Here is a 7,058-nt window from a genome sequence, read left to right on the forward strand (position 1 = left end):
TCATTCTACTGATCCTGTTGATTCTAGAAACAGATAGTGGTTAATAAATTTTTTAAAGTATGCCCTAGTCATAAACCCTGGATTTCTGTTTGATTAAGCTTCGGTGTGTTCACTTCTCTAAAAAGTATGATTTGCAGTTCCAAAAGGATCACAGATGTGGGGGATTGTTTCCCAAATTTAACATTAAAATTACATATTTTATATATGAGTATTTCTCATAAAAAAATGTAGAGACCTGAGCCCTACCCCAGACTCACTAAATCTGCTTTTCTGTAAATTAGCACATAAGTCGGAGAGCTACTGCTATATACAATATACTCCTGGTTTTAGTAAGAGTAAACTATGAAATAGAAGAAAATATAAGATTGTATCAGAATTAAAAAGAAGAAAGTCTTGTCCAAGCATATTTTTAAAGTAAGAAACTAAAAACAAACTCATCAATTTTATTAGATAAAATTTAGATTTCTTGTAGCAAACAAGACCACAAACAAAAAGCTAAAAGATAACAAAATAGCAAGATGTATTTCCCATGGCATTATATAATGCCTTGCATTGCTTACAATATGAATAAAATGCATCAGAAATAAATTCAGAGTTCTTTGGTAATTAACCCACTAAATGGTAAGCCAGCCCAATGCCCTTGACTTTGTTTTTTATTTTTTCACTCTGTGATGTCACTTGGGAATCTTCATGTCTCCAGACCAGTCCTCAAGATTATGGCAGCCTGATGGTTGCTGGTGGGGCTGGATTCCAGCTGGAGCCAGATCAGGGTCACTGATCTCACTGTGGCAGTTTTACAAGACAAAATGACTCCAGGCCCCTGGCGCTCAGAGGGCTGATGTTCAGGCAGGATGTGGAAGGGCTCGCCCCAATCATTTCCCTCTCCAGGGTGGTCTGACTTCGGTTTCTCTGCTCCAGCCTGCAGCAGGCTGATGGTCAGGCTGTCCTGGAAATACTTATCTGAAGGATGATGACTGTCCCCGTCGCAGGTCAGAGCACTTTGCCTTTCCCTCCTCCCTTTCTCTTTTGAGAAACTTTTTGTACGGGAGGAGATAAAGCCCCAAGGATTCCTAACTGGAAACATTGGTTAGGATCGTCTTTGAGCAAGCAGATGGGCCTGGGCCTGACCTGGGTCTGACTTGGTAACTTGAGGCTGAAGCCCTTCTCCCACAGTCCAGTGAAGTAGCCCTGCCCCCCTCAATGAGGTTAGACCTCACCCATCCCTCTCCTACCCAGCTTGCTCAGACTTCCAGAAGGGCCTCGGATGTGCCCCCGCCTGTTCTGGTGGTTCTGTGGTGACTTTAGCTCTGTGTGTGCCAGGTGCAGTGCTTGTGATGTCTGCGTCAGCCCAGGCCCAGAGGCACAGGAGACCCCGGGTACAGGGAGCTTGCAAAGGCATTTGGTCCTATAATTCAGGAGAAAAGGGAAGGTGTCGCCACTTATGTGAACACCCCTCTGCACTGCAAGTCCAGCCCATGACTTGGGGTCCAGGGCCATCAGGCTGTGAATTGGTGTGAAGGTGCTTTTGAAGGCATTGATGGTGGAGGGTCAGCAGCATCCAGAGCCTGGTTCTCTGGGCCCCTCCCCAACTCTGTGCCCGGGTAGAAGGCTGGTATCTCCGTCACATGTCCGAAAGGTGACTTGCCTGGCTAACTCCAGAGCAGAAAGCATTGAGGATACAGGACCCTGGGGAGAGAGCCCCCTGCTAACCAGGATGCCCTTGCTCTGAGGAGACAGTGCATGAGAGTGGGTGTCCCTGTGGTGAGGAAGCAGAGAGGGATCAGGTTCAGGGTTCTTGCAAAATACCCAGAGACTCTTCCCTCTCTCATTTAGAAATATTAATCTAAACTCAATTATTTTCTTATAAATGAAGAATAAGATTATACAGATAAATAAGAGACTGATCCTGTGTTCAAACTCAGATTTGTCTGAATCAAATTCTGCCTTCTCCAAACTCTACCATACTGCCCACAATTTAGACTGTAACTTTCCAAGGCTCAGGGAATAATTGAGTTAGATTTGTTAAATATTGTATTCTTGCTGTGCATTTGGGTGAGTTTTCACTTTATTACCTTTCTCCAAGTGAAAATTTACAGCAGGCAGTTAGATATGAGTGTCCAGAGTTTGGAAAAGAAATTCACATGGAAATATGGATTGTGGCTATTGATACCTGGCTTATACTAAGCACCCTATGAATATTTATTGAATTAAATGAATGAATGAAGAATCCAATTGTATATTCTTATATCCTTTTCTATTAATATGTATTTTTCAAACAGAAGTGGGATTCTGCTGAGTGCACTGATTTATAACTTGTGTGTAAAAGGGAACTTTTTCTTTAACCCTCTACCAAGAGAATACCTGTTTTGAAGAGTATTTAGAAAATAGAGGTAACCGCACCATCTAGTGACCAGAGTGAGAACTGCGAGTTGAACGCAGCTAACAAAGAAGAGAGGGAGGGAAACTATTGGTGAATAAGGGGAGAAGACTTGATACTGGGGAGGAAATGCCTCAACCTTTATTCACCGTGGACTGACACAGTATCAGCCTCCTCTTGGGGGGTGAAGTGGCACAAGAAGCAATATATAGTTAGATGGTTTTTCCCTGTCTCAAGTCAAGAAAAGAGTGTATGTGCATGTGTATGTGTTTCAACTGAATGGTCTTAATACTATTTTCACGTTTTCTCTGATTGTGGAAATTATATGTTTACACTAAAAAGAATATTCAAATATAGAAAAATATAAAAGAAGATATAAATTCCTTATAGTTCCTCTACCCAGAGAAAATAATTGTTAATATTAACATGCATTTATTTATACTGTGTGTATATATATATATCTCCTTTTATATACTGTTTACTTTTTTATATAGCATACATGTGTATTACTTTATATATTATACATTAAAATACCTTTATGTATTCATATATGTATATTCATAGTAATATCTTATATAGCATATATTTTATTTATTTTTATATGCACATGACATTCATCCATATGGGTATTTCATCAACCATACCCCTTAATGAGAAAGACAATCTAACCTTAGTCAAGCTGGCTTAAATTGAATGAATTTATTATAAGGAGTTTAAACATAGCTTTAATGTCAATAGTGTACTTACATTAAACTAAAACTTAATTTTCTTTTTCTCTGTCAAAAGGACAAAGTTTTCTTGGACTATTGGTCTGCTCTTGATCAGAGATTGTGAAAGGTTTTTGTTTACTTTTTAAATAATATGTAAGGATTATTTATAGATACAGAAAGGAAGGATTTTGTGTTTTACCAAAACACTTTAACCTACAAGGCAATAAATCTGCTACTCAGTGAACCACTTTGCCAAGGCTTAATGTCTAGGCTCTAGGCCTTGACATTCTTTCTGTGATAGCACTGGGAATGCCTCTCTTCTGTGTTTGCTCTTCAGGGAAGATGCTTTCAATGCACGTCAACTTTAGGGGCCTTTTTTGTAGACAAGGCTGGCCATGATGTACTTCACTGGGAGAATATTTCCAACTATGCTCAGTTTAGCAGAAGAAAAGTCCTAGGATATTTAAAGAGTACGTGGAAAGTAATTGAGGAACATATAACATAAGGGGAGGCATGAGGAAGGATAGGAGAAGAAACCAAAGGTATTCAAAGTGAAGGAGATCTTTTATGTACCATGGCAAGTGATGAAATCAGATGTAGACTACAAACCAACCAATAGGTCCACAGTGCTCTGAAAGAATCTCTTTTTCACCAGCCTGAGCTAAACTCTCTGGTTCTGTCCAAAAGCAATGGTGGTGTGAAGCCTTTGCTATCATAGGGCTGGCTACTTAATGGCTCTCAGCACATGTGGTCTATTTTCATGTTCCTATCCACCCTCAATCCCAAGGAGCAATTCCTTTATGAGATGTATATTCCTTTATATTACTTACTCCTATTCCTGTAGAGAAATTAGTCATTCTAGGAGAATGACACAGCAAGAACACAGAGTGGGTAAGTATAAAGCATGTTTGGGTCACACTGATTAGGGGTGTCTTTTAGCTGGAACAGAGAAAAAAATGGTTGACAAAGCTTAGAATATATGACTCAGACTAGATCCTAAAGAGCCCTTAATGTCAGGATAGGAAATCTAAGAATATTCAGTGGATTGTGGGGTTGCCATCCCGAGACTTTGAGCAGGAGGATGGCAAGATGAAATCAGGAAATAAAATAGATTAATTTGGTCATTTACTTGTTCTTTGAGACTTTCTAATAACTCCAGTTCCCACTGGACATTATCATCTCTGAATTCCTATTGACCTGCTAATAATCTCTACCTCAAAAACTGGCGAGGGGTGGCTCCATAGTGTAGTGGTTAGCATGTCTGCTTTACATGCAGAAGGTCCTGGGTTCGTTCGCACCCCAGGTGGAGCCACAGACCATACCCCATGTATGCCAGGCCCGGGGTGCAGGCCAAAAGTGCATGGGAGGAGACGCCCCACCTTCAGAGATCCAGTTCTTAAGGGGAGATGGCAACATTCGTAGGTCAGGGGTGGAAGTGTGGGAATTAAAGAGGGGAGAAAAAAACCAACTGGTGAGGGGGCATGTGAGATAGCCCACTGGCCTATACATAGCAACTATCCCCATGTGAGGCACATAACAGGCACAGTAATGATGAAGTTCCCAGAGGTCTCTAGAGGACAAGTACTGTTTCCTTGCGGTTGGCCTTTGTGTCTCCCCCAACCTATCCACCCTCAACCTGACATACCCTGGTAGATATATAAGAAAACATGACTGCCTTTCATTGTATGCCCAAGATGTGAGGCTCTATTATCCCCCAACTTAGGTCAATGATAAAAATCTTAGCAACAAAAACGATGTTGGTCAATTCAGCTTGTAACTTCTGTTAGAACTGTAAGCAATAACTAGTCCATGATCATGTATAGGTGAGGTTTGGGGGCTCATGAGCAGAATAAAGTTGTGTAGGTAGAGTAAAAAACTCTGAATGAGTACAGGAATGCAGATGTGAATTCACCTTGAAGCTAATGAAGCTTAAGTTTCATGGCCTCTTCATTTGTATGGGCACCATCTAAGGCCTCTAGGAAGGCTTATGATAGGTAAAATTCTAAGGTGCTCCCCAATGATCTTCACACTTGTATAATTCCCTCCTCTTGACTGTAGATGGAACCTGTGAATATGATGATATCATTCCCATGATTATGTTTCATTATATGGCAAAAGGAATTTTGCAGATGCACTCAAGCTCCCAAATCATTGAGTTGATAGAAAGGGCAATCACTAAGTGGGCCTGACGTCACTGGATGAGCCCTTAAAGAGACCTTAAGTCAGAGAGATTTGAAGCATGAAAAGGTTCAATGTAAGGGAGATTTTCCACTTTCGGCTTTGAAGATAGAGGGACCATGTGGCAAGGAATGTGGGTGATTTCTGAGCTGAGAGTGACCACCAGCTGATGGACAGGAGAATAGGATCTTAGTCCTACAACCACAAGGAACTGAATTCTGCTGCAACCAGTGTAAACTTGGAAAAGGACTTTAAGCTCCAGATGAGAGTACAGCCTGGCTGACATCTTGGTTTCAGCCTTATGAGATCCTGAGCAGAGAACCCAGTCAGTCATAGCATGTCTGGACATCTGACTTACTGAACTGTGAGCCAAATAAGAGGTTGTTATTTTAAGTAGCTAAGTTTGGCATTTTGTTACACGGCAATATAAAACTAATGCAGAGGCCATATTATGTCATATTTTTGTAAAGTTAGCAAAAACAAAAATATTGACCACAATTTAAGAGTACTGTCTTTTTCCACTCCGACTTCTTCTCTTGTTGGTGAGATGTATGTTGGTTGGCATGTTTGGGATCCAGCTAAGGGGAAGTTGATTTGGAATTACATTTAGTTTGGGTTTAATTGGATAAATTATTCATGGTTTCTTAATCTCTTGCATGTTAATTACTAGTAAGATTTCACAGGGTAGTGAGTAGCTCTAAAATTCAAACCAGCCCTGTCTGACTCTAATGCTAATAAGCCTGTTATACTCTGTTGCCTTTTATATGCTTAGTGAACCATGCATAAATCTTATGGCTCAAATTAAAAGCATGGTAGTTTAACACCAGCCACTTACCAGCATTTGATCCTATTTCCCCACTTCATTACCTGATTCCAAGGTACTTTTTTAGTCTTGTTTCCCATTGCTGCCCTCTCAGTACAATATGATTTATCAGAAACAGACTCCCAGTCTTTGCTACACCAGCTATGCCGGTAGTTTTGCCAAATTGCATCTACACAGGTTCATATTTATTTCTTGGTGATTTCGCAGGAGGTACTGACATTGATAAAGATGCCAAAAAATTCAAAACCAGTACTACAATGAAGACTGTGGGGGAGGAAAAATAATGTTCCCTTTACCTTTCTAGGTTCTTGGCTGAGATTCCACCCCCACCCCATAATAAAAGACAGATTAACGAGAAAAGCAAACAGAAGTTTAATAACATGTATACCTCCTGTATACAGGGGAGAGACTCAAGAAACTGAATTAACTTCCCCCAATGGCCCGAGCTACCACTTTAAATACCATCTCTAGCTAGAGACAAAAGATGTGGGGGTGGGGAAGGCCAGTTATGGGAGGTTACCAGGAAAAACATAGTAACAGAAGGTAAGGCTGTTATGTAGATTTCAGTCCTAGCCTTCTCTGTTGATAAGAGTTCCTAAAGATTTAGTCATCCTCTTCCAGGTACAGAGAAGGGGAGGGACACCCTTACAAATGGAGATTTCCTTTATGAATGTAAATCACTTTTACAAAAGGCTAACTTCTACTCAGTTTTCAGAGCTTTTCCTATTTCTGCTTTTTTTTTTTTTTAAATAATCAGCCTAAAATAATTCTTATACTTAAGAGGCATACTCTGGGATGACAAATTCTGCTCCCTTTCAGGACACTGACATCAAACTGGTTTGTGAGTGTTATTATTAAGAACATTTATGATAAAAATCTGCAAAAGGAAACTTAAATCTCAAGCCCATGTAAGAAAGAAACTAGACAGAGATCGACAGTAGTTTACTCAAATTTAACAATACTAAAAATT

Source organism: Pteropus vampyrus, unplaced genomic scaffold, assembly GCF_000151845.1.
Source record: "Pteropus vampyrus isolate Shadow unplaced genomic scaffold, Pvam_2.0 Scaffold653, whole genome shotgun sequence".
NCBI classification, from domain to species: Eukaryota; Metazoa; Chordata; class Mammalia; order Chiroptera; family Pteropodidae; genus Pteropus; species Pteropus vampyrus.